General features: G+C 42.8%; 1 protein-coding gene across 3 annotated transcripts in view; it reads left to right on the forward strand.

Annotated features, from left to right (window-relative positions):
* Positions 1–27188, forward strand: part of ABTB2 (ankyrin repeat and BTB domain containing 2) — a 254828-nt gene that overhangs the window by 87907 nt on the left and 139733 nt on the right. Inside the window, exon 1 of one of the 3 annotated variants that reach the window (XM_053255265.1) lies at positions 17019–17034. The exons of the other annotated variants lie outside the window; for them this stretch is intronic. The gene's annotated coding sequence lies outside the window, so the exon portion shown is untranslated. Of the gene's footprint in view, positions 1–17018; positions 17035–27188 lie in introns of those variants that run through there. 3 annotated transcript variants of the gene reach the window in all.

Here is a 27188-nt window from a genome sequence, read left to right on the forward strand (position 1 = left end):
CTCTGGCGACCCCTCAGAGTGAGGGAGATAAAGAAGATAATAGGGAGGGGTGGAGCTGGGGGGGCTGAGGAGCTCAGGGGCCCAAGTTGTTTGAACCCATTTGCTCAATTATAGCTACACCCCTGCGCTGGGAAATTGCCCATGACCAACCAAAGGCCAGGCAGAGGAGCTGCAATCCCTAGTGATTTCCTAGGTTCAAAAACATACGAAAGTAAAGGATACTAGATTCATTCATATTTCGTTACCGATTTTAAAATATTGTTGCTGAATATCTTTGGGTTTTTGTTGGACATTTTTGTGATCCCTCCACGCCGTGGTGACACATGAGTAGACCCCTGACTGGGAAGCTACAAGCAGCCTCCCAGCCTCGGGGGTCTCTCCAGAATGCCTCACACACTTTTGCAGGGCATCCTGGAACTTCCAGGGGCCAGGTGGTCCCCGATCCCCACTACCCCTACCGGCTCAGCGATAGAGCCAGTAGTCGTGTGGGCGGCCAATACGGCCACCCAGGGCTAGCCTGGGGATTGTCTGCAGGGAGAGCAGGCTAAGTTAGTTAGTTACATTTATATACCGCTTTATAGCCGGAGCTCTCTAAGCAGTTTACAATGATTTAGCATATTGCCCCCAACATTCTGGGTACTCTGGCTAAGCCCCCAGAACCCAGTAAGGCTCTACACACGAATTGTGTGTCAAACCTCCAATAGTGAATTTGGGAGAGTCTTCTGTCTGAAATCTTGGAGAGCAACTGCAAGTCAGGATAGATAGCACTGGGCTAAATGCTCCAATGGTCTGATCTGAGTCATTATGAGAGAGTTTCATATGTTCACAATGATATGCCATGCTCATACAGTGGCTCATCATGATGCAGTTATTCTATTCTATTCTATTCTATTCTAGACCTGAGCTCAAATTTCTTTTATCTAATTTCTTTTTTTAATTGTAAGAGCAATTCCTTAAGGATTAATTATGCAAAATCAAAGATCACCTCAAATTGGCCCAGTTCTTCAGCCTCGAAGCCTGAGAAGCTCAGTTCAGTAGTGGATATATGGTCATTATCCTCAGCTATGAAAAGGGATGCAAAGAACTCATTCAGCTTCTTCACAATCTCTTTATCCTCTTTAATAATCCCTTTCATGCCCTCATCATGGACACCTAAGGGTCCAACCAACTCCCTGGCAGGTTTTCTGCTTCTCATATATTTAAATAAGTTTTTGTTGTCTTTCTTGACACTTCTAGCTATATGCTCCTCAAGCTCTCTCTTTTTCATCTCTTATTGTCTCCTTGCATTACTTTATGTTCCTTTCTGTTCTTTTCATTTGGGCAGGACTTCCATTTTCTGAATGAAGTCGTCTTCCCTTTTATAGCTTCCCTGAATCTACTTGTTAGTCGCACTGGCATCCTCCTAAACTTGGTGGTACCTTTGCTGCTTCTTGGTATGAGTTCCAACTGAGCTTCTATTATTAGCCTACTTTCCCATAGGCTTATGAGATCACCCAGCATTCTGTGTATGTGTCCGTGTGGTCCCTCCCCATCAGCTTTGCAACACCTGGACCAATATGAACCAAATCAGTTACAGTTGTAGGGACACACAGGGACACCTAGTCGGCGTAATTTGTGATGATGTCCTCCACCCCGATCCAAGATGGCAGACGTGTAAACTTTGGAGGAGCAAGTGGGCTAACTTGTGAACCGCCTAACCAATTTGAACCAAATTTGCAACAGCTGTAGGGGCACATCGGGATGCTCTAATGGCGTGGTGTGTGATGATGTCATCCACTCCAATTCAAAATGGCGGCTCTGTGAACATCCAAGGTGCAAGCGGACTAATTTGTGGTGTGTCTAACCCATTTGAACCAAATTTGGTACAGTTGCAGTGAGTGACACACAGGGATACCTCAACGGCATCGTTTGTGATGATGCCATCCATCCCAATCCAAGATGGCAGACACATGCACTTTTGAGGCGCAAGTGGGCTAACTTGTGAACCGCTTAACCGATTTGAACCACATTTGCTGCAGCTATAGGGACACATAGAGACACCTCAACGGTGTAGATTGTGACAATGTCATCCAACCCATTTCAAGATGACAGACATGTAAACTTTTGAGGTGCAAGTGCACTAACCTGTGGACAGTCTGATTTGAACCAAATTTGCTATAGCTCTATGGACGCATAGAGATGCCCCAGTGGTATAGTTTGTGATTATGTCATCTACCTTGATCCAAGATGGTGGATGTGTGAACTTTTGAGGTGCAAGTGCACTAACTTGAGGACTGTCTAACCCATTTGAACCAAATTTGATACAGTTGTAGTGAGTGACGCACAGGGACACCTCAATGGTATAGTTTATAATAAGGTCATCCACTCTGATCCAAGATGGTGGATGCATGAAGATTTGAGGTTCAAGAACTAACTTGTGAACCTCGATTTGAACCAAATTTAGTTCGGCTGTAGAGACAGTGAAAGGAAAGTAGGCTGATTAGTTCTTACTAGAACAACTTGTGGTTTTTTAATAAGTTCCATGCTTTCTAGAGTAATTTGATCCTCCTGATTTTTCCTTTCAGCTTCCTTGTTACCATTCCCCTAATTTTTGTCCTGTCCTGGCAAAAGTTCCACTTGCATATAAGCTGAATTGGATCACATTATTGTCATTGTTCCCCAGTGGTTCTACAACTCTGACATATCACATCAGGTCCTGGACATCACTCAGGATTAAGTTCATGGTCACTATCTCCCTGGTTGGTTCCACAACCATTTTTTCTAAGGCATAGTTATTTAGCATGTCTAGAAATTAGGCCTCTCTGTCAGTACGCGTACATAAATTTGCCAGTCTGTGTGAGGGTAATTGAAAGCACCAATTATTTCAGCTCTGTCTCTCTTTGACACCACTCTGATTTGCTTCTCCAACTCCAGTTCACTCTCAGCATTTTGATCCGGAGGGTGATAGCACATCCCTGTTATGCTTCCCAAAATGTTTGAGCTATTCAGATTGCCCTTCTCTGTTTCATTTACATCAAAGGAGGTCAGTATATTCCTGCAGCCAAAGTATTTAACACAAAGATATCATCTCTGCCCCTTTATGGAGCTACTATTTGGATTAAATCTGTCCTCAGATTTAAATGGCCTGTGGGTTAGCTTCTTACCTGCTCTTTTGCATACCCTACAATGTGTTCCCAGTGCCACTGTTCCGTTGGAGGTGGGACAGTATCTCCTCAATGTTAGAGCTTGTCTGGGTGTCCTGACGTTTTGGCTGAAAGTCTACGAGGCTGTTCTCACACGCAGCTAATCCCGGGTTTGGCTGCACATAAGAACTGCCGGCAGCTGCGTGGCTGCCAGTGGTGTCTCAGCGGTGAACCCACCCAAGAGGCCCACCTGGAAGCCAAAGTTAAGGGTACGAGTGCTCCTTTAACCTGGGCTAAATTATTGTGTGTTGGCACCATATGGTGCCAACGCAGAAGCAGCCTCCTGTGGGTGGGCGGGGGATGCACTACACACTTGCACGATGCATTATGGGATATCTGGGGGGCAGGACAATGAGTCCCAAACCCCAACCCTCTGTGCTGCTGGGGGCAGCTGGTGTCCGTCTAGGCACGTGATACATGCACCCAGCACAGTCCCAACAATCATCTACGGGGGAATTAAGTTTCAGCAGCCTTCCTCCCCACGTACCCGGTAGCCCTTCTCACTGATCATGAGAAAAGTCCCCATGTCCTTGGGACAGCTTTGGGGGGTGCTCTTCAACCTCCCCACTGACAGCCATAGTAGTACTTGGATGAAATCAATAGCTCACAGAGCATGCTGTCTTGGGTTGTCCCTCTATAATTGGGGTATAATTCTGCAACAGCCTTATTAAAGCAAATACTCTGGGACATCTCTTTTCAGGATCTTTCCACTCACACTGTACATTCTCTGTACCATTTAGGCATTGATTATGAAAATGCCTTTCAACCAACTGTCTACATAAGTAACTTCCATGTAATCAAATATCGAAGTGCTTTGCCTGGGCAAGACTTAATGTACTTCCCTCACAAGTGTTGCAGGGAAGATATGCCAAGGTTCCCTTGCTCTTGAGTGTTTGCTCTCGTAACAGCTGAGTCTGTGGAGCATCTTCTCCTGTTCTGCAGCTTCTATACTGGAGCCCACCAGCAACTGATAACCCCTGCACTGAGTATACTTCCAGGTAGATCTACCCAATTTTATGTGTAATTCCTTAGCTGGGGCCAAGTTTCTTTCATCTGCTATAAGAACTAGGAAGCAAATTATAAATTGCTGATGATGGAAGGACTGTTCTGGGGCCATGGGGTGGGGGTTATTTGGGGTCGTCTGAAGTGCTGTCACTATGAAATTGTGCTCTTGGTTTAAGGTTGAGATATCTTATGCTGTTGCTGTGATTGTTCGTCCTTTGATGGTCTAGTGTCCAGAATAAACCTACTGACTGACTGACACAGTGGCTCACAGAACCGAACCATTAAAAGAGAAGTTGATACTAAAGTATTTTAGCAAAAAATAATTTTACAAGGTATGCTTAACCAAATCCATACAAAATCTATTCCGTTTTTTTAAAAAAGAAAATTATTTTTCCCAATCCAGCTCTGTGCACTCAGCTTTGAGGCATGATTGGTTTCTTCTTTTCAGCAGATCAAACATGAGGGTTCTCTTCTAAATTGTACCCTTAGTAGCATCAGGATAACTTCATAATTGACTAATTAAACCCTCAGGGACTCTTAGGGCACTCATGTATAGATTTTGGAGCTTATTAATCATTTTTTGATGCATTGATGAGGGGAAAGTATCTATTGTTTTTCTCCCTTAGAGAAGTGTCAGTGTTTTAACAGGAAAGAGTTGTCATCAAGGTCAGCACATTTTATGTGCTCAGACAGTATGATTTAAAGCAGACCCATGAGGAAGAATCTGCCATTTTTACACAGTTAGTTTCTTAAGGAAAAATGTATTTTTAAAACTAAAATGCAAGAGGTCTGAAATGTTTTGTAGCAAAGCAACTGTGAACATATTTGTCAAAGCCAATATGGAGCTGCAACCATCAGGTTTCTCATTGATCTGCATCTCATAAAATATCTGTTGGCTTTCTGTTATGGTGATACTCCTATCAAAAGTTGGTTAACCAAAATTCATCCCAGCTGTAACACTGCTAGAGGACAATGGAGCTGAGAAATATTAAACAGGCCTAGAATGCTCTCCCAGAACCAAATTAGAAGTCTTCTTGAAAACAATCCTCCAACTCCCCCCACCCCCCACTTGACTGTGTTTTTAGCTGATTTTTTATTTTATTGTATTGTATTTTAGTTTGGTGATTTGAGCAAGTATGTCTTAGAGACACTGTCTGCTCTGAAGTGTGGTTGTAATCACCCTTCATGACTACTTTGCTCAAAGTGGGGGAAAATTCACTTCAAATGGATGTAGACCTGTGAACAGCTATACTAAAATACCTGGGAAAGCTGATTGTGATATGGATATGAATATGATGAATATTTTTATATACAGGTTTTCAACAAAAGTTCCCAAAGTGGTTTACATAGATGTAAATAAATAAATAAAATGGCTCCCTGTTCCCAAAGGGCTCACAATCTTAAAACAAAACAAAACACGATAGACACCAGCAACAGCCATTGGAGGGATGGATAGGGCCAGTTGTTCTCCCCCTTCTAAATAAAGAGAATCGCCACTTTAAAAAGGTACCACTTTGCTCAATTAGCAGGAGACAGGATGCACTGGCAGAATGCAGACATGTGTCTTGAGAAACAACAAAGTTGCTTTATTGAAGGGTATTGGGTTACAGAATAAGAAAAGAGAGTGTTAAAGACTAGCACCGAGTTGCTTCATTAATGATAACCTTCCCATGAGGGGATTTGCAGACTCTCTGGAAATGGCTTAGGTTGCCCCTAATGCACATTAACCATATAGAAGCGCTGAGGAAGGGAGATAGAGGTCTGGTGGTGAACGGGTCTTAGAAAAAAGAGACAGAGAAACCTAGGTTCATAGCTACGTACGATCTAGGTGGTTTGTAGTGCACACCCTCCATTCCGGAGGAGATGTGAGCTAAAAGCGCTGTGTGGAAAACACCCAGCCCTGCTTGGAAATGCCAGAGATTGAACCTGGAAGGCAGATACTCTGCTACCAAACCACAGCCCCACCCCAAAACTACCACGCCACCCTGGGACCCTGAATATAATTATGCATCAAAAGACACGTCATACCAGTCAATTAGGGCATGGATGGGTGTAGCAATATGGATGGAGATATACATCTGCATCAGTTATGCACATTTCCATGTGCCTGCTTCCATTTCAGGATCATATTTGTTGGAACAGGGGAACTGAGTTTAAGTGTCCCTAACGTTGTGTTGGATGACTGCCATAGAATCCAAGCTGTGATCAACCAATTAGTAGCTGAGTGGTGTCTCCCATTGCTAAAAGAGTTATTTTTAATTTTTGTTTAATTAAAAGCAGTAGAATGGTGGTATTTCACCTCCTCTTTTATCAGTTGTTTGACATGCTAATACCAGCTCTGTTTTTGATGAAGTCAACAGTTAAAAGATTTTGAATAAAAAGGAGAAAATATATACATTCCCATACTTGCTTTCATTCCAAAGCATATCAAAACACATATAGAAACTAAAAGAATTTCACCTCTTTGTGAAGCTCAGCCAGCTGTGGGGGCAGAACATGGCAGCTGTTTTACATCTCTAGATTTAAAAAGAAATATTTTTAAAGTCTGGTATTCATTTGAAAAGGTGATGGCAAAACACCCCCCAAATCTGGTATTTATTAGCTAAACCAGATTGTCGTATTTGTCACAATCTCATGATTTTTAAGCAAGCCTCATGAAGCTAATGCAATTTGTGAAAACACTGAATGGGAAAACTTGCCATGATTACCATATACTTTTATAAGAAAGCGCCCAGAAATGTCCACACAAGACTGCTAAAATTGAATTGAGGAATACAATTCTTGTTAACCTTTTAGATACATATTTTGATTGGAGTACAGTAAACTGAAATCTGTTCAGTAGGCCAGAATGTGAAAAATAGTTGACATCCAAAGGATATGTATAGAAACCAACCAACCATTTCTTTGAGGAAGGGGAACGTTACTGGGTTCTACTATTCCTACTCTCAATTCAGACTTCCATTAGCAGGCATGCTTCTTCACTCAGGGCATGCTTTGTTCACTCAGGCCTTTTACATTTGGATATTCTTGATTTTTAAACTGATTTTTTAAAAGGTTTTCAGTTGTTTTGTACAGTACTGTATTTTGTATTTTGTTGTTTTTTTCTTCCTGTGTTGTAATTTCACTTAAGTGCTCTTATTTGTTGTTTTATTGTTATGCTGTGAGCCGCTCAGAGAACAATTTGTTATGGGGTGGCTAACAAATAAAAATTCATTCATTCACAGCCATTACTTTTACTTGGTGACTAATATGACCCATCGCCAGCATTTGCCTTGTAAGGGAAGGTTTCCTACTGCACAGGCAGCGGGTGCAGTCAACTTCCCCTTACTCCAGAATTTTCCCCTTACTCCAGAATTTTCTAAGAGGATGAAAGATGAAGGGCAAATGAACAGAAAAATAAAAGAGACAGACAAGGAAGGAAGGAAAAAATGAGACACACAAAAAAGACAGGGAGGCTCTTCTCACAACCCGTGAAAAGAGCCTAGGGAGGGTTTGCGAGAAGAGCGGGCTTAGCCCGCTCTCCCTGCAGGCGAGCAGCAGTCTGCTCTGGGCAGCCACAGCGGCCGCCCACATGACTGCCGGCTCCATTACAAAGCTGGCAGGGGCTGGGGAGTTCGGGGTCCGCTCGTGCAGGGCATGCTGGAGAGACCCCCGAGCCGGGAGGCTGCTTTTGAGCCTCCTGGTCGGGGGTCTCCTCATGAGTAGCCAGGGTTACTCACAATTAAAAAACCCGGGTTTGCAGAGCGCTCACTCCACTAACCCAGTTTAAGGGGAGGGGTACTGTAGCGGGTGACCCGCTTACAAACCACCAGGCTTGGAGCCGAGCCTGGTGGTTCACATGAACCCGATTTTCTCCCATCGTGTGAATAGCCTCAGGAAGTAAGAAATATAGACCTGCCTTGCAAACAGTAGGAAGGAATCAGGGAAATAATCCTTCTTTCTATAAGGTTATGAAAGTTGAAAAGAAACAGTATTCATCTCTATTTTCTCTTTATTTTCCTCCTCAATTTCTTTTGAATAAACTATCTATGTGCTTATTAAGCTTATAGGCCCAACTGCACAAAAACTTAGTTTTCACTACAGTTATTTTTGTACTACAGAAAATGTGTCCAGTTGCACCTTAGAATAATCTTGTTGGGAGCATTACTTATGTTGGGAGCACATGCGGCGCACTGTCATTATTCCCCCACTGTGATTAAAGAGTGGGATTTATATTGCTGCCGCCTGCTGCCTCGCCTTTCTTTGAGATCTAACACACGGGAAATGCTGCTTTGGCTCTGTTACTGTGCATTCTCTGATTTAGAGGGCCGGCCAACATCTCCTTCTAACTATTGCAAGGATGCCATAGGGCTGGTTCAGGGGAGTTGGAGGAACTGGGAAAATAATATGGATCTGTCTAGCCACTGCCCTACACTCTCTTCCTCTTCCTCTTCCTCTTCTAGATGATCCATGTCATATTCAGCAACAGTTTTTAAATTAGTGTCTGCAACAGGTGGTGTCTGTCCAGTGGTAGTCAAAAGAGTGTGGCTCCCGGAGCAACTCTCAGATATAGCAAATATCAAAAAGTTGAGCTGCAAATTATAGGTTATATCACTGCAGGAGAAAGGAGCATCCTGTGCATAAGTGGGGTGTAGTTTTCATTAAAGAACCCTCCCAAGTCAACTTCCTCTTATATATGGATTACAGATTCAACCAGTAACTTTGGGCCCAATGAGGGTGAAAACAAACATTGGTTAGCATGCATGTGGGGGAGTAGGAGTCTGATCCCTCTATCAGCTCAATTCAATGGCTTTCTGCGGTCACCCAACCTTTGCCTTCCCCAACCCACTATTCCCAGGACTGCTCTAGCTGGGATTCTTCACAAGAATCTGTCTGTGACCCACATCTTCTTGACAATCAGTAGTACCCACAAATCACTCTGTATAGTTCTCACTGTTCTTATCTGAAACAGCCAGTGCTGTTGGGGTTCTCAGCTACCATTGGCACAATGACAAAAGTTACGTCCTTGAACCTTGTGCCCAACCCTAGACATTTGATTGCTGGAGCATTAACTCATAGGGTCAGTTTGTTAGTTTTTAGAGCTTTATGAAAGTCATATGAGTTTTAATGAACTTTGCAGATTTAAATTTTTTTTTATTTACACAGTCAGACAGGTGTTATTGACTGGTTTGTTTTATACAGACATAGAGTCCTTCTCAAGGACCTGGGATGGCTGGATTTTATTATCAATGTTGTTGCTGTTATTATAGATATCGTCACAGAATATAGGCTGTTCCCAGTAAAGTTGCTTTTTGTAATTGGCTGATGGTGAGTTCTGTGGGCCCTATGGTGTTGAGGTGCTCCTCAAGGTCTTTTGGAACTGCACCCAGGGCGCCAATTACCACTGGGATTATTTGGGTCTTTTTCTGCTACAGCCTTTCAATTTCAAGATCTTTGTATTTTATGATTTTTTCTATTTCTTTTTCTTCTATTCTGCTATCCCCTGGTATTGCTATGTCGATTATTTTGACTTGTTTTTTCTTCTTCTTGGCTACAGTTATATCTGGTGTATTGTGTGGCAGATGTTTGTCTGTTTGTAGTCGGAAGTCCCATAATATTTTTACATCTTCATTTTCTTCAACTTTTTCAATTTTATGGTCCCACCCATGTTTGGCTACAGGTAGCTTGTATTTTTTGCAGATGTTCCAGTGTATCATCCCTGCTACCTTGTCATGCCTTTGTTTGCAGTCAGTCTGTGCGATCTTTTTACAACAGCTGATTAGGTGGTCCACTAATTAGGTGGTCCACTGATTGATGGTCATTATTTTCCTGGTCTTACGATCTAGCGCCTCTAGCTCTGCCTGGGTCCAGGTTATTATTCCTGCAGTGTATCTGATAACAGGTATAGCCCAGGTGTTTATGGCTTGTATGGTGTTCCTGCCATTGAGTTTGGACTGGAGGATTTTTCGAACTCTCCTGATGTATTCACTTCCAATTTTTCTTTTAACTTCAGTGTGTGCGATGTTATCAGCCTGGAGAATGCCCAAGTATTTGTAATGTTCTTTCTCTTCCAGGTTCTTGATGTTGCTTCCATTGGGCAGTTCTATTCCTTCTGTTTTTCTTATCTTCCCTCTGTTCATTATTAATGCACCACACTTGTCTAGTAAAAACTCCATTGCTATATCACTATTGAATATACGGACAGTGTTTAGCAGTGATTCGATTTCTGACTGGGACTTTCCATACAACTTCAGATCGTCCATGTACAGCAGATGGTTGATTTTACTGGATGTTTTAGATGTTTGCTATCCGAGGCCTGTTTTGTTTAGTATTTGTGAAAGTGGGGTCAAGGCGATTACAAACAACAGAGGGGATAGTGAGTCCCCTTGGAAAATGCCTCTTCTAATGCTAACCTGTCCAAGTGTCTCACCATTGATTGTTAACTGTGTACTCCACATGCTCATTGCTTTTTAAAAATAAATATCTGAATGTTTTTGCTGACACCAGTTGTTTCTAAACATTTTAGTATCCATGTGTGAGGCAATGAATCAAAGGCTTTCTTGTAGTCAATCCATGCAACACTTAGATTTGTTTTTCTTCTCCTGCAATTTTCTAAAATCATTTTGTCATTCAGCAGCTGGTCTTTTGTGCCTCTGGTGTTCGGGCAATTTCCTTTCTGTTCAACTGGAAGCTGTTTGTTAGTTAATAAGTGTTGCATCACTTCATCTGCTATTATTCCAGTTAATAATTTGAACATGGTTGGCAGGCATGTTATCGGTCTGTAATTACTTGGAACTGCACCTTTTGCTGGGTCTTTCATAATGAGATGAGTTTTCCCAGTTGTTAGCCATTGTTCAATATCACCTCCTTGCAAAATGTGATTGAACTGTTTTGATAGTTGTTTATGAAGGCTTGTTAGGTGTTTAAGCCAAAAGCCATGCGGTTCATTGTCGCCTGGCACGGTCCATTTTTTAAATTTTCTTTGCTCTTTCACTTATTAATTCTGGTGTTGTTATTAGATCTTGCATTTGTTGGTTACATTTTTTGACCTCTTTCATCCAGCCTGCTTTTTTATTATAATCTATTGAATTTTATTATAATCTATTGGATTATATAATCTATAATAATCTAATAATAATAATAATAATAATAATAATAATAATTCAATTTCTATACTGCCCTTCCAAAAATGGCTCAGGGTGGTTTACACAGAGAAATAATAAATAAATAAAATTGATCCCTGTCCCAAAAGGACTCACAATCTAAAAAGAAACATAAGATAGACACCAGCAACAGTCACTGGAGGTACTGTACTGGGGGTGGATAGGGCCACTTACTCTCCCCCTGCTAAATAAAGAGAATCACCACATTAAAAGGTGCCTCTTTGCCCAAGTTAGCAGTGGTGTGAGAAGTGAGAAATATGGAAGTGAGAGTAATTTATGTTGCAGTTGTTGCTTTGGTTTTATAATCATCTTACAAATTAAGAGTATAGATATTTATTTATTTATTTATTTATTACATTTTATATCCCGCTCTTCCTCCAAGGAGCCCAGAGCGGTGTACTACATACTTAGGTTTCTCCTCACAACAACAACCCTGTGAAGTAGGTTAGGCTGAGAGAGAGTGACTGGCCCAGAGTCACCCAGCTAGTTTCATGGCTGAATGGGGATTTGAACTCGGGTCTCCCCGGTCCTAGTTCGGCACTCTAGCCACTACACCACGCTGGCCACCTTGTCATTATTCTTAGCCTTATTATTATTTTTGTTTTCTATGTAAACCACTTTGAGAACTTTTTAAATAGAAATGCAATACATAAGTTGTAGTAGTAGTAATAGTAGTAGTAGGTAAACAAGGCTTTTTATATTATACCACCCTTTGAAGCAATTCTACCACCACCCTTTGAAGCAGTTCTCATGATCACCATTGTGCGCAGGCAGGGGTGGGGAAGGCAGGGTAAACCTTCCCTTCCCCACAGATGAGGCCTGCAAATGTGGTGGGTGCGCGTTCCATGCTCCCACACAGGCAGCCCTGCTCTCTGCAGCTCTGTGAAGCATAGGAGCAGGGCGGAGGGATCCGGAGCCAGAATTTGTTTTTCCGAACTCTGGATATTCCACAATGCAATGCGTGGCACATGCGTGGCACTGGGGAATTTCCCCGTCAGACAGATGCTCTATGCGCCTGTCTGTGTCTCCTAAGGCTGAACTCATACTGAGGAGACACACAATAACATTGGCTAACAGCTGGATTTGTTTACAGGGTTAGTTGGGCAGGGAGCGGAAGGATCCGTGAGGATCCCACCATTTCTCATGACAAGCCTAACCCAGGCTAGGATGCCTCAGGCTGCGTTAGGCTGGTCATGAGAACCATCACAAGAAACCAGGGTTTGGGAAGGAGCACCTGTTTTGTGAGCCCTTTTGGGACAGATATCAATCTATCAGTCTATCAGTCTATCATGTCCAAGCATGATCAGGTGAAAGACATCATGGCAGAGATCTTCTCAAGATCTTCACATTATAAGAAGAATTCTTCACAAAAAACAAGACAGGTTTTCTAAAATATAGTTGGTAGTTTTATTTGGGTTTTAAAGGGTTAAGATTAAACCTTTAATGAAAACATGTAAACAACAGAGCTGGTTTATCTTAAATTATCCCTTTTGCTTTATTCATTCCATTTAAGACACTGAAGGTGTAAAAATGAAAGAGGAAAATTAGGACCAATATTTCCATATACACTATATTATGCTTTCCTCATTTAACTGTCAATAAAACTGTAGTATTGCGGTTTTTATATTAACTCATCATTTTAAAAAATCACTGAGTTTAATTGAAAGCTCTTTCAGTCAGGAGCCATAATACACACGTATTGCTAATTAAGCGACAACAATCTAGTAAATAGCTCTCCACTGTACTGGGCAAGAATGTGAAGATCTTAATGGCTGAGTTTAGAAGCCAATTATAGCTCAAATATAAAATAGCTGTTTTCAAGCAAATATCAAAAATAGTGGTTCAAGCTCAATTACTTAGGGATCAAGTAGTTATACGATATCTGATTTATATATTTCATGCTTGCGTTTTGAGAATAACTTGAAAGCTCCGTACTTAAATAAAGTACTAATTAAAATATAAAAAGCATGTTAATATAAATATTTGAATTAATTATATGAGCTGAGTGTGTTTAGCCTGGAGAAGAGGAGACAAAGGAGAGAGATGATAGCAGTCTTCAAATATCTGAAGGGCTGTCACCTGGAAGGAGAAGTAGACTGTTCTCTGTTGCTTCTGAGGGCGTATCTAGAACCAAGGGGTTGAAATTACAAGGAAGCAGATTCACATACCATTTAACTATTAACACCTTTTCAAAATGGAACAATCTGCCTCGTGCTGTGGTGGGCGCTCCTTTGCTCAAAGGTTTTCAAATCAAGGTTGGATGGCCATCTGTCAGGGATGAAGTAGCAGTTTTCTGCTTCCATTTGAACTAAAAGACCTCCAAAGTCCCTTCCAACACTTAACTTTCTATGATGACTTTAAAACTGGTTTTAATTTTAGATTATGGTAGGTGTCATGGAGCAGGGCCAAAAGTCTTAGTCACAATCCATAGATGAACATGTGATTTCTGAGATTTGGATTAGGGATGTGCACAAAGCACGATTCCTGCACTGATTCGGAGTGGAGTTGGGGCACCAGAGAAAGGAGAGTAAGTCTGTACCTGCTCTTCTGCCACTCGCTGCAGCAGGAAGCTGCGGCATCATGCTCCCCTGCACCACTCACGTGTTTCCCAGCACCCCTTGCACAGCAGCAACGTGGCAGCAGCACACACATGGCCTCTGCAGTCATTAGCATGACCAGAATTATTGTTGACCATACAAATGACTGCTGCGCATGTGTTGAGGCCCTGTGTATGCTGGGGAACATGCAAGGGGTGCTGCGGAGTGTGATGCCACAGCTTCCTGTTTCAGCGAGCAGAGGAGAAGCAGGTATGGACCTGCTCTCCTAACTCTTAAAGGTGCAAAAACTCCTCTTCACACAAATTGTGATTTGTGCACATCCCTAATTTGGAAATGCTATTTAATTTCCTAATCTATCTAACTCCTCTGAATGCAAAAAGGGATTTTAAATTATAAGGTCAACAGAAGACCTTGCTGTAGCATTGCAGAGTGGTAATCTTAGTGGCTGATGATTTCTAGATCTGCCCTGACTTCAATGAATGGGAACTATTCCAGTTCAAGCAACAGCGGACAACAAGTTTAAAACGTGAATGACAAAAACCATGAACATACATGAAATAAGGTGCTAATAAAAAGATTTACATAATGGGAACAACCATTGCTGACTTGCTGAAAATTTTGTCTAGATACAGATACACTTTTATTAATCAAATAATATACCTCAAGACTGTGATTTTTAAAAACCCACACAATTAAAGAGTAGAAAGGTAGCTACTGAGATTTATATTTCTAATCCTCCATTATTCTCAACTACATCAAGCAAGACACAGAATAAAGCTCACAAACAGTCCATACATTGTGTAATGTTGTTTGTCTTACTTATTTTAGCTGCTTGAATGCTATAGAGAACTAACGTGATTCCTTTGAGCTTTAAATTAATATTGAAGTAATTTTAAGCAGTACAAAGGAAGGGCTATGGCAAGACGGCTGCTGAGAGATCCTCAATGTACTGTCCTCTCATCCCAGCTATTTCTCTCCCTTTTGCCCAGAATTAAATCCCAACGAGATAAGCAGTGCTGGCCTTCTACTTTTTGTCCAAAAGTGTGGTTTTGAAGAGCCACTCCTGTGTTCCCAGTTGTGTGCTTCAGTGCTCAGTTGAAGCATAGACAGCTGCTTTGTGGACATGAACACAATACCCTTCAGCATTGTACTTATCTGAAAATCAGTGAGGCTATTCTTATTACCAGGAGAAACCAGGCTAAGGGAGCCAGCCTGGTTTCTCCTGGTCATACGCTGCAGTGGGAGCCATACAGCTCCTGGCAGCAAACCTCCAAAATGCCCCTCCCCTTAAACGAGGTTAGCAAAGTGAGCGCTTCGCTAACCCTGTTTACCAGATCATGTGCCGCCGCGGTACGGCTCCGTGCTGTGGCGACTCATGAGGAGACCTCTGACCAGGAGACTCTAACTAGCCTCCCAGTGTCAAGGGCCTCACGTGGGGCATGCTGGGACTTCCAGGGGCCGGGAGGCCCCCGATCCCCTCTGCCCCTATCAGCTCCGTGATGGAACTGGTAATCGTGTGTGGCCAGTCCGGCCACCCAGGGTGAACTGAGTGCTTGTGCATGGCAGGGGGGAGCGATTCAAGCCCGCTCTCCCCGCCAAACCCCTTATGGCTCTCCACTGCTTGTGTGGAGAGCCTTTGTGTGTTTTCCTACTGTATTTATACTGCTTTCACACCATCTGCTGCTTTCACACAATCTCAGCATTCCTGGTTAAAGAATTAACTGAGGATCACTGCAACTGCGGAGCTCATTGTGCAGAGCATTTCCAGGCAATCCTCGTCAAATTGCTGTGGTTAGCCTGCATTTAACCAGGATAGATAACCCATCCTGGAATTTTCACCCAAATTCTGAGTTCTCACAATTAGTTATCCAGGGCTCAGATATCCTGGTTAACTGGTATTGCTGTGATTGTGTGAAAGCAATCCTTATAAGTCTGGTCAGCTTCAAGGTATCCAGGGTTCTTATTTTCAGGCAGATGCTCTTTATTTCTTTGAATAAAGAGCAACTGCCTCAGAATAAGCACCCTGAATATCCATAAGAGGTAACAGTTGCAAGTTGGGGAGAGTAAAGATAGATGAGGATTTTCTGTGGGGACAATCTTTATGGCGTTAATAACGCCTTATAGTCTATTTGTTATATAAGTGTTCAAAACCAATCGAAATGCTGCAAATTTAAAAAGAACAGGTTAGTCGCTTGGGAATGCTCTTGAGCCCGGGTCTCACACTGATGCCTCAGGTTGAGGCGGTGGCCAGGAGCACTTTTTACCAGCTGTGGTTGATCAGACAACTCTGTCTGTTCCTTGAGGGTAATGACCTGAAAACAGTGATGCAGAGCTGGTAACCTACAGCTTGGACTACTGCAATGCTCTATGCGTAGGACTGTCTTTGTACATAGTCCTGAAACTTCAGTTAGTTCAAAATGTGGTGGTCAGATTGGTCTCTTGGGTATCCCAGAGCTGGTTATTGCCTTTAAAACCCTAAATAGCTTGGGTCCGGTGTACCTGAGAGAGCGGCTTCCTTTACAAGATCCACACTGTTCATTGAGATCATCAGAAGGGGGTCTGTCTTCAAGTGCCACCAGTTCATCTGGTGGTGACCTGGGATAGTGCCTTCTCTGTTATTGCCCCTATGTTGAATATAAGTGGATTATTTTCCCATAAATATAAGAGCATTGTTTTCCCTGGAAGCCTTCAGGAGAGCCTTAAAGCCTTCAGGAGAGCCACCACTGCTAACTGGGCAAAGAGGCACCTCTTACCGTGGTGATTCTCTTTATTTAGCAGGGGGAGAGTAACTGGCCCTACCCACCGCCAGCACAGTACTTCCAGTGACTGTTGCTGGTGTGTGTCTTATGTTTCTTTTTAGAATGTGAGCCCTTTGGGGACAGGGAGCCATCTTATTTGTTATTTCTCTTTGTAAACCGCCCTGAGCCATTTTTGGAAGGGCGGTATAGAAATTGAATTATTATTATTATTATTATTATTATTATTATTATTATTATTATTATTAATTATTAAAGACTCATCTTTTTATTCTGACTTTTCATGATATTTAGTTTTAATTGTAATTTTCATCTGCTTTTAATTGGTTTCTAATTTTAATTGTTATGTATTTCCAATTTTAGAGTGTCCTGGTCCATTTTGGGAAGGATGGTATGTAAATCAAATAAATAAATAAACTTATCTGGGTGTGTGTTTTGGGGGGGTATTCTGCATCCTTGATCACATGTATATATAGAGATCAAGTTGCCTAAATAGCATTTGTCATTTTATTACATTTTTGTTATGTCCTTCTTCCAAGGGCCTCAGTGTGGCATACTGTCCATGGTTTCTTCTCCCACTCCCCTCCCCAGCGTTCAAATGAGGAGAAAAGTTTAAATATTTGGAGAGACTACATTTGTGATTGCGGTGGTGCAGTATATCTTTCCCAGCTGCTTTCTAGAGCACTTTCCCTGACTTGCTGAAATACTTCCTCTGACATTCATGAGAATCCAAGTCCATTTTTGCTTTTGAAATGGCTAGTCTCATTGTTTTCCAGGTGGAATATTGCCAGAGTTTTCTTTATAAGCAGCTCTCCCAAACAAGGGAATTTGACATGCTAAGAAATCTTGGCTTAGAGATCAGACAGATTATTCATTAAATCAGTATTCTTTCAGTAAAGCACTTCCTTGGTTTGAATTTAATATTCAAGATTTAAGGATGCTTCATAATCGGCTTTTGCAATTACACACTGGCTTCATAGCATTTGCAATTCATTCTATTAATATAATGTTTTATTTTTCTTTACTTTGGTAATTTTAGCTGGCTTTTCTGGTTAGTACCTTTTAATGGTCAGAAGATATTGCAAAGGGCATATTTTACAAAGACAGACACATTACAGTGGGCACACGTTGTATAATCAGTCAGTTAGAAACAGCAGTATTTGAACTTATTTTATTTTATTTTATTTTATTTTATTTTATTTTATTTTATTTTTTTACCGCCCTTCCAAAATGGCTCAGGGCAGTTTACAATTAAAACACACCACTAAAACAGTATAGAGCTAAAACAAAATTAAAAACAATTAACAATTTAAAAACATTTTAAAACAACAATTAAACAATTACAGTGATTAAAAACCCCGAAATTGGGTTTTGAATTTTAAAATAAACCAGAAATTAAAACCCCCACAATTTAGGAAGCTGAGAAAACTTGGGTGAAAAGAAGGGTTTTCAGGTGTTTTTTGAAAATTGCCAGAGATGGGGAAGATTGCATCCAGAAGGGAGTGCATTCCACAATCTCGGGGGCAGCGACTGAGAAGGCCCGTCTCTGTGTCACCACCAAACGAGTTGGCGGTAACTGGAGACGGACCTCCTCAGATGACCTCAAAGGGCGGTAGGACTCATAATGAAGAAGACACTCTCTTAGGTACCCAGAGCCTAAGCCATTTAGGGCTTTGTAAGTTATAACTTTCACTTTGTATTTTGTCCGGAAACCTATTGGCAGCCAGTGTAACTCCATCAGTAAAGGAGTAACATGGTCTCTCCGAGATGACCCAGAGACCAACTTGGCTGCCGCGTTCTGAACCAACTGAGGTTTCCGGACTAGAGAGCATTACAAAAGTCAAGTCTGGAGGTTACCAGCAGATGTACCACAATTTTGAGGTCATTGATCTCGAGAAATGGGCGCAGCTGGCGTATCACCTGGAGCTGATAGAAAGCACCCCTGGCCACCGCCTCAACCTGAGAAACCAGGGAGAGGTGTGGATCCAGAAGTACTCCCAGGCTGCGAACCTGTTCCTTTTGGGGAAGTGTGACCCCATCTAGAACAGGCAGATCAAAATTATCTCTAGAGTTCTGACCCCGCACAATAAGTACCTCCATCTTATCTGGTTTCAGCTTCAGTTTATTCTCCCTCATCCAGCCCATTACTGCTTCCAGACAGGCTTTTAGGGAGGATATGCCAGCTCCTGAAGAAGTTGACATGGAGAAGTAGATCTGGGTGTCATCAGCATACTGGTAACACCCAGCTCCAAATCCCCTGATGATCTCTCCCAGTGGTTTCATGTAGATGTTAAAAAGCATTGGAGAAAGTATGGAGCCTTGAGGGACACCATACTTAATCTCAGATTTTGAAGAGCAACAGTCTCCAATCGACACCATCTGGAATCTATCCGAGAGGTAGGAGCGGAACCACTGTAAAACAGTGCCTCCCACCCCAACACCCTCAGACGTTCCAGAAGGGTACTATGGTCGATAGTATCGAAAGCTGCCAAGAGATCCAAAAGGACCAACAAAGTCACACTTCTTCTGTCAATTGCCAATCGGAAATCATCCAGTTTGAAATGGGTCTAGATAATAAGTTTCCTCCAAGATCGTCTGTAGCTGAGAGGCCACCACCCTCTCAATTACCTAGCCCAGCCATGGGAGGTTGGAAACAGGCCTATAATTGCTCAACTCAGAGGGATCTAATGCAGGCTTCTTTAGAAGAGGTCTAATGATTGCCTCCTTAAGACAAGGAGGCATCCTGCCCTCCCTCAGAGAAGCATTTATGATATGCACCAGGCTGTTGACAACAACCTCCCTGCTAGATCGAACAAGCCATGCTGGACAAGGGTCAAGAGAACAAGTCGTAGGCCTCACTGATCCAAGCAGCTTGTCTACATCCTCAGGAGTCACAAACTACAACCGATCCAGTCGAATCACATAAGAGGAGTTGTTGGGCACCTCCAGCTCAGACATCAAATTAATTGTGGAGTCTCCATCTAGGTCTGCCCGAATCCGAGAGATTTTATCTGCGAAAAACTCTTTAAACACATCATGGCTGGTAATTGATGTCTCCAAATTTTGGTTCAAGGGAGGGGGGCAGATACTAATCCCCTCACAACCCTGAACAACTCTGCTAGACGTGAATTCGCAGAGGCAATACGGGCAGAAAAGAACTGCCTCTTTGCCGCACGTATTGCCTGAGCATAGAACTTTAGATGTGCTCTATGTCGCAATCTGTCAGATTTGAGTCAAGTCTTCCTCCACTTGCGCTCCCATTGCCTACTTTGCCGTTTCAGCCCCCATAGATCTTCTGTATACCAAGGGGCCAATTTTGAAGAGGGTCGGAGGGGACGCTTGGGAGCAATAATGTCTACTGCCCTGGTGAGCAATTTGTTCCAGTTCTCAACCAGGGCATCAACAGGACCACCAGCAAAGCCAACATTAAATCCCTCCAAGGCTTCTTGGAATCTTAATGGTTTGAGCAGACCATTCTAACGGGCCCCTCGCCCCTGCGGAGGTGGGAATTGGTTGTAAGTCCAACCTTAACGAGATGGTGGTCCGTCCATGACAATGGGGAAATCACAGGAGTCCCCACCCACGGAACACCACCCTGATCAGAGTAAAATACCAAATCAAGCATGTGACCTGCAATATGCATCGGTCCAGAGACCACTTGGGATAGGCCCATAGTTGTCATGGCCGCTATGAACTCCTTAGCTGCCCCGGACAGATTGGTCCCAAAATGAACATTGAAGTCCCCCAGCACCAAGATTCTGGGAGACTCCAACGTGAGTTCCACGACCAAGTCCGTGAGCTCAGTAAGGAATTCCGCTGGGCAGCGGGGCGATCAGTACACCAACAGAAGTCCCAATCTATCCCTGGTCCCCAAACTCAAGTACACACATTCAGTATGGTCCTATATCCTGACAGGGACGCTGGTAAGGGAGATGTTATCCTTATAGACCACAGCCACCCCACCTCCCCGCCCACGTCCCCTCACCTGCTCCTCTACAGAATATCCTGGAGGGAGAAGCTGGGACCAAACTGGACCACTAGCCTCCCCCAACCAAGTCTCGGTAAATACATACTAGGTCGGCCCCATGGATGAGTTTAGGTTTATTTTGGACTGACCTGGCATTACAGAGGAGCAGGGAAAAGCTATGTGGGTTGTTGGCAGTGCTCCCCGAGGTCAAAGAGCTGGCAGGACAGCCGGAAGGGGAGACCGCTGTTAAATTTCTGACTACCCTTCCCCTGGAACACCCCGCTGACCTGCCAACATTACTTCTTCTATTCCCTACCACCACCGGGATGGTTGCCCCATAGTCAACGAAGGCACCCCCTGTCCCCCCATCTTCAGATGAACCCAAACACATTGCAGCAATTTCAACCCAAGTCTAAAACAGCTTAAACAGAATTAATTAATTAAACAGAATTAAATTAAACAGAAGCCCTCGCCCTCATTCTCCCCCGAAGTGGCTCCCCCAAAGGGGCGACTCCCTTTGGTGTCGGCCCTTCCGTGGCGACCCCACCGGTGACGGGCCCGCCACCACAAGGAGCCTTCCTATAAAGCCCAAAACTGAGCAGGTGACCCGAGGAACAGCTGAGTCACTCAGGGGCTAGTCCCAGTCCTGCCCACACTTCCCACAGATGTTAACCTGAGGCTGCAGCCCCACAGGGGAAGCAAAAGCAGGCAGGCAACAGCAGAAGGAACCCCAGCACCCACCTGGTCTCTCACTCCAGGCAGCACTGGGTGGGACTGACTCTCCCTTCCCTCTCTGCTGGGCTTTTATATGCCCAGGAATATGGAAACTAAAAGGCCATTTGAAAGTGATCAGTTAAAAACAACAACACCTACATACCAAAGGGCTCTTGTCAACTACATTTGGTCTCTATTTCAGTTTTGTTTAGCCTACTGTGGGCCAGTTCACATATGCATGTTCAAGTAACTTCAGTACAGCACCAAGCAATGGCTTACATGTGTGAATGAGCCATCGGAAGATTTTATACCAGTTCTAGATTCTAACTTTTTCACATAGTGTGCTTACAGCAAGCTGAGTTTTGCTGGTTTGGATATCATGGAAAAAAGGAGGAGGGGAGATCCACGGAACCACAAGGAGAAAAACAAAAACAAACCGTGAACAGGACAATCTAATAGGCAATTAAATAGAAATAAGATTTAATCATATGACATACTGAACATGATATAAGATATGCCCCAAACCAGTATATATGCAAAAAGCGTATGACTGAAATATGCTATACACAAACCAGCCAGGTAAACATCTACAAACAGCATATATGAATGAGTGAATACAATACGCATAGACAAATGGTAAGTAGTAAACTCCGATTAAGAGCCCAGAATCCTAGTGGAAGCAAAAAAAAACCCAACAACCAGAAGTTGGCATCAATATGTGGCTCTAAATTAGCTCATGTTCCCAATAGCAGCTCTTGTTGTTCTCACGGTATGAATACATGCATCTAGTATGTTCATAACCCATAAGAGCAGAAAGACGAAAGCAGAACACTCTACTGTGTCTGATGATTGGGAGCGATGATAAGGGATGTAGTCAGTTGTACTCAGGTCTCACAGGTAGAGAAAAGGAAAACAATGCATGCTGTGTAGTCTGCTGGATGACGACTGAAGAGACTGGAAAAGACACTACAGCTGCCCCAGGATAAATAGCTGTTTCATTAAACGCGTCTTCAGGAGCACGTTTCATCAGTCTCAATTGCTATATTAACAATAATGCAATAAAAAAATCACATAAAAATAGTTACTATACATAAAGAGAAAATTTTATGTGATATTTTTAATATCTAGTTAAAACCACTTGTTTGCTAGGCTTTTGGGGAGGATTTCTTGCCCATGCACATTTACAATCAGCTGTTGTAAAAAAAATTACACAGACTGACTACAAACAAAGGCATGACAAAGTAGCAAGGATGATACACTGGAACATCTGCAAAAAATACAAGCTACCTGTAGCCAAAGTTTGGTGGGACCATAAAATTGAAAAAGTTGTCAAAAATGAAGATGTAAAAATATTATGGGACTTCCGACTACAAACAGACAAACATCTGCCACACAATACACCAGATATAACTGTAGTTGAGAAGAAAGAAAAACAAGTCAAAATAATCGACATAGCAATACCAGGGGATAGCAGAATAGAAGAAAAAGAAATAGAAAAAATCACCAAATACAAAGATCTACAAATTGAAATTGAAAGGCTGTGGCAGAAAAAGACCAAAATGTCATTGGCGCCCTGGGTGCAGTTCCAAAAGACCTTGAAGAGCACCTCAACACCATAGGGGCCACAGAAATCACCATCAGCCAATTACAAAAAGCAGCTTTACTGGGAACAGCCTATATTCTGCGACAGTATCTATTATAATAACAGCAACAACATTGATAATAAAATCCTGCCATCCCAGGTCCTTGGGAAGGACTTGATGTCTGGATAAAACAAACCAGTCAATAACACCTGTCTCACTGTGTAAACAAGAAGAAATAAGAAGAAGAAGAGGAGGAGGAGGAGGAGGAGGAGGAGGAACTTGCTCTGAAGGATTGAGATGTGCTGCATTAAGAAGCCTATCTATTTTAACAGCATTTAGCTGTGTACAGGTATTATTGCTAATTACACAAAACCAGCCCACAAGATACCACAGATAGGTACAACATACTATTTTGTACATACCACAAAAACAAGCCATTTTTGAATATCTGAGTGGACATGATTGGCATCTTTGCATCACCTATTGCCACAGTACTACCCTAAAGCACTGTTAGTTCTTCATGCTTTCCTATAGAAAGAAAAATAAACCCCTTCTCACAGCCAGGAACAACTAACCATGACTTTTAATTAAAGCACTTGGACCAAATCACTTCACAACGCCATTTGTCTGAAGCCAGCATATAGAGCCTGGTGAAGCCTTCAATAAGCAGAGCTGTCTTGGTGAATGCTTCCCTTATTAAGCTGCTGTTGGTTATACCAATGCCTAGGATGGATAGGTTTCCTTTGTGTGTCTCTCTCTCTCTCTCTCTCTTTCTCTCTCTCTCTTTCTCTCAATATTTTCTAAATATATTCGAAGGATTCTGCACTAACATGCATTTTGTTATATTAGTTCATATGCAGCCTAGTCCTATGCATATTTACTCAGAAGTAAGTCTCATTGTGTTCAGTGGGACTTAGTCCCAGGAAAGTGTGCATAGGATTGCAGCCTCAGATTTACTGCTTCCTGAAGTGTAATTCAGGATTCTCATTACTGGAGATAACCAGCATGGTCAAATCCATTGTATAACAGATTTTGTCATTGTACTTCAATGGAGGCAAAGTTTGAATCTTAACCAGGGAACATTTTGCAGTATTAGGACAGCAACAAGCATCTCCCCTTGCTCTTACTAATGGCATGTTTTTACCAAATTAAACACAGGTGCAATTAAAAAATGCCCTGCATTATGTAGACTACTGGTCAATATGTAGGCTATTGGTGTCATATACCACTGGTGAAACAGAACCATCTGTATGTCTGTGATTTACATTTTTCGAACAGTATTACAATTTGATATATGGCAACTTAATCTGTCTGATAAAATGAATGTGTTGCCCTTTCCTAACCCAGGAATGTATGCATGCCCATGCCCACCCCCACCCCATCTCTGCAGTAAGCATTAAATGTGTTATACAGACAAACTTTAATCAGTCCAATGTGTGAGGTCAGCCAACAATGTGAAAACTAGTCTGTTTGGACTAAAAACATCAAAGCATCTTCTAAGTTAGTATGGAAAGGATATTATTGTTACTTTCATACTCTTGAGTTTATGTCGGTGTTGTAAATGTTAAAACTATTCCCACTGAGACATGTGCGAGTCTGACTCAGATTTGAAGTTCATTAATATACACGTTGTAATGAGAAATCCTTGTGAACACAGAAGGGCCTGGAAATACTGGCAAAAACTCCATCTGATCCAAAGTCCTGGCTTTCGGGGATCACTATGACTATACATTGCTTCCTGTGCAGAGCTTTTAAAAGGAATTTTGCTCTCTTGTGCCTTGCAAAGTAAGGTGAACAGCTTCATTGGTAATTTTAAAGAAATATGATGATACGGGGTGGGGGCTGGGGATAAGACAGCTCTGGATTGACGTTTTAGGCTGCAGTCCTAAACATGCATACGAAGAATCAAGTCCCACTGAACTCATTGGGTGGCATCCAAACCTCTGGCAGAGATCTGGAGATGGCATGCTAGGGCGCCAACGGTTTGGATGCCACCCAGTGGAATTCACTAAGTAAAAATTTCCAGTTTACAGTCATTGTTTTATTATCAAAGTGGATTATTGTGTTACCAGATTATTGTGTTGTCAGCATTTAGCTGTGCTTCAGGGTTCCTCTGGGGTTTACAGGGTTCAGGGCTGGCAGTTTGTGAAATTATAATGTGACTAAAGAGATCATTAAAGTCAAAAATCTGCAGTGCTGTTGTGGCATGGAATAATCAGCATTTGGGACAATCAAGAATCAATCAGCTTTGATATGAATGAATAACTCTTGGTTCCTGTGATGGAAATGTTGACAAAACAGTTGTCCTGCAAAAGCCGTTTAATTACAACACACACAAACACAAATATTATTTTTGATGACATGGGCTGACTAACAGAACAAGGAAACAGTGGTGCAGCAAGAGAAGCAGGCTAACATGACTTCCCAGCTAACTGCTCTGGTGCACCAAGGAATGAGCAGGTTTTGTCTGCATCCCCTTACCCAGGAATCCCTCTGCGCCACCCATGCCTCTGAGAGCTGCGCAGCTTCCTTGCTTGGTATGTCAGCCACGATTGTCAATCTAGTTTTGAGGGTATCCTTGTTGTGATCATCTTCAGTCAGATTGATTGAACAGGAGGCCATATACTGAAATTAAAACTTAGTTCATTGCAAGGTAAGTGCTGCCTAGACATACTCCAGCCCTGATGGCTTGGATTGGCTAGAACCAGTTCACTGTTAACATCAGCAAACTATCAAATGCTTGAAACAAGTGCTTATAAGGGAGTGACCCCTTTACATTTAGTGATCTTCTCGACCCCAGTTACTGTGTTTATTAGACTACAGGGAGAGCCATTATTTGGCTAAAATTGATGGAGGTCAGGGGGTGGGGCTTGTAGATTTTATAAAAGGCCCTTCACTGTCGCTCCCATAGTCCAAGCACTGAAATTATCCTTCTTAAAAGGACAGCTTACTTTCCCAACATCTCTCCTTACAAACAGATTGCTTGTTCATAAAGGCAAGGCTTGGCTAGGCAAGGCTTGTTCATAAAGGCAAGGGTAATGGTAGAGTATATCCTTTGCAAACTGCAAGCCCCAGGCTCAGTCCTAGGTATCTTGAGCTTAAAGGGTCTTAGGTAGCAGGGCTGGGACAAACCACTGTCTGGGACGTCAGAAAGAATCTCCCTATTTCAAGGCACAGGGGGATTTCAGAAGGGAAGGGGGATCAGCAAAAAATTCACAATCCGTGAGAAAGGCTTGAGGGCAGGCTGCTTAGACTTACCTTCCCCTCAGGTGACCTCTCCTCCATTGCTGAGCATGCTCCCCGTGTGCCCCGCCAATCCTCCGCTGGACCAGGCAGTAGGTAGGGCCAGGGGCCAGGGGGCGTCATCCCAGCCCCCAGAAATCCCAGGCCGCTAGTGTGTGGTGCATTGTGGGGATCCCCACAGAGACAGTGGCGCCCATCACTGCTGCAGTGCTGGCTAAATGCAGCCAGCGCTACACACAATTTAAGAAATGGGGTTAAGGGGGCACTTGCTCCCTTAGCCCCATTTAAGAGGCTGGCTCCACAGGCGGGTTTACTGCAGAAGCACTGCTGGGATCAGGTGCAATCCTGGCGGTTCTCATGCGCAGCCAAGCCCAGGCTTGGCTAGCTTAGCCCGGTTCTTGGCTGCACATGAGACCAGCCTCGGTCTCTTTCTTTCATAGATTTGGAAACAACCCTCATATATTTTGATATAAACAGCTTCTTAATTCTACTATTTTTCTGGTTTGGGTGATCCTTAATAAGTTGTTCACTCTGCAGCTGACAATTGTAGACACTGTCTTTAAAATGGCATTAGATTCAGCAAGTATCCATATTAGCAATTGACTAGTTCCCTTTCCTGATCAGAACATGGGAAGCTGTCTTATACGGAGTCTGACCATTGGTCCATCTAGCTCAGTATTGTCTATACAGACTTACTGCTGGTCAAGGACCGAATAAAATATTACGTACGTCTATACAGACTGGTAGTGGCTTCTCCAAATTTGCAGGCAGGAGTCTCTCTCAACCCTACCTGTCAGGGAACACGTCTCTCCTGCCTGGAACCTTCTGCATGCAGGCATCCCCTAAGGGGAATACCTTACAGTGCTCACACATGTAGTCTCCCATTCAAATGCATATCAGGGTGGACCCTGCTTAGCAAAGGGGACAATTCATGCTTGCTACCACAAGTACAAGTCACACCAGGGTTTCTGAGTAAACATAGGGCAATTGCTATACAAAACGTTTGATCTCTGATATTATTCTGCTTATCATAGCAAT

Source organism: Hemicordylus capensis, chromosome 1 (genome assembly GCF_027244095.1).
Source record: "Hemicordylus capensis ecotype Gifberg chromosome 1, rHemCap1.1.pri, whole genome shotgun sequence".
Classification (NCBI taxonomy): domain Eukaryota; kingdom Metazoa; phylum Chordata; class Lepidosauria; order Squamata; family Cordylidae; genus Hemicordylus; species Hemicordylus capensis.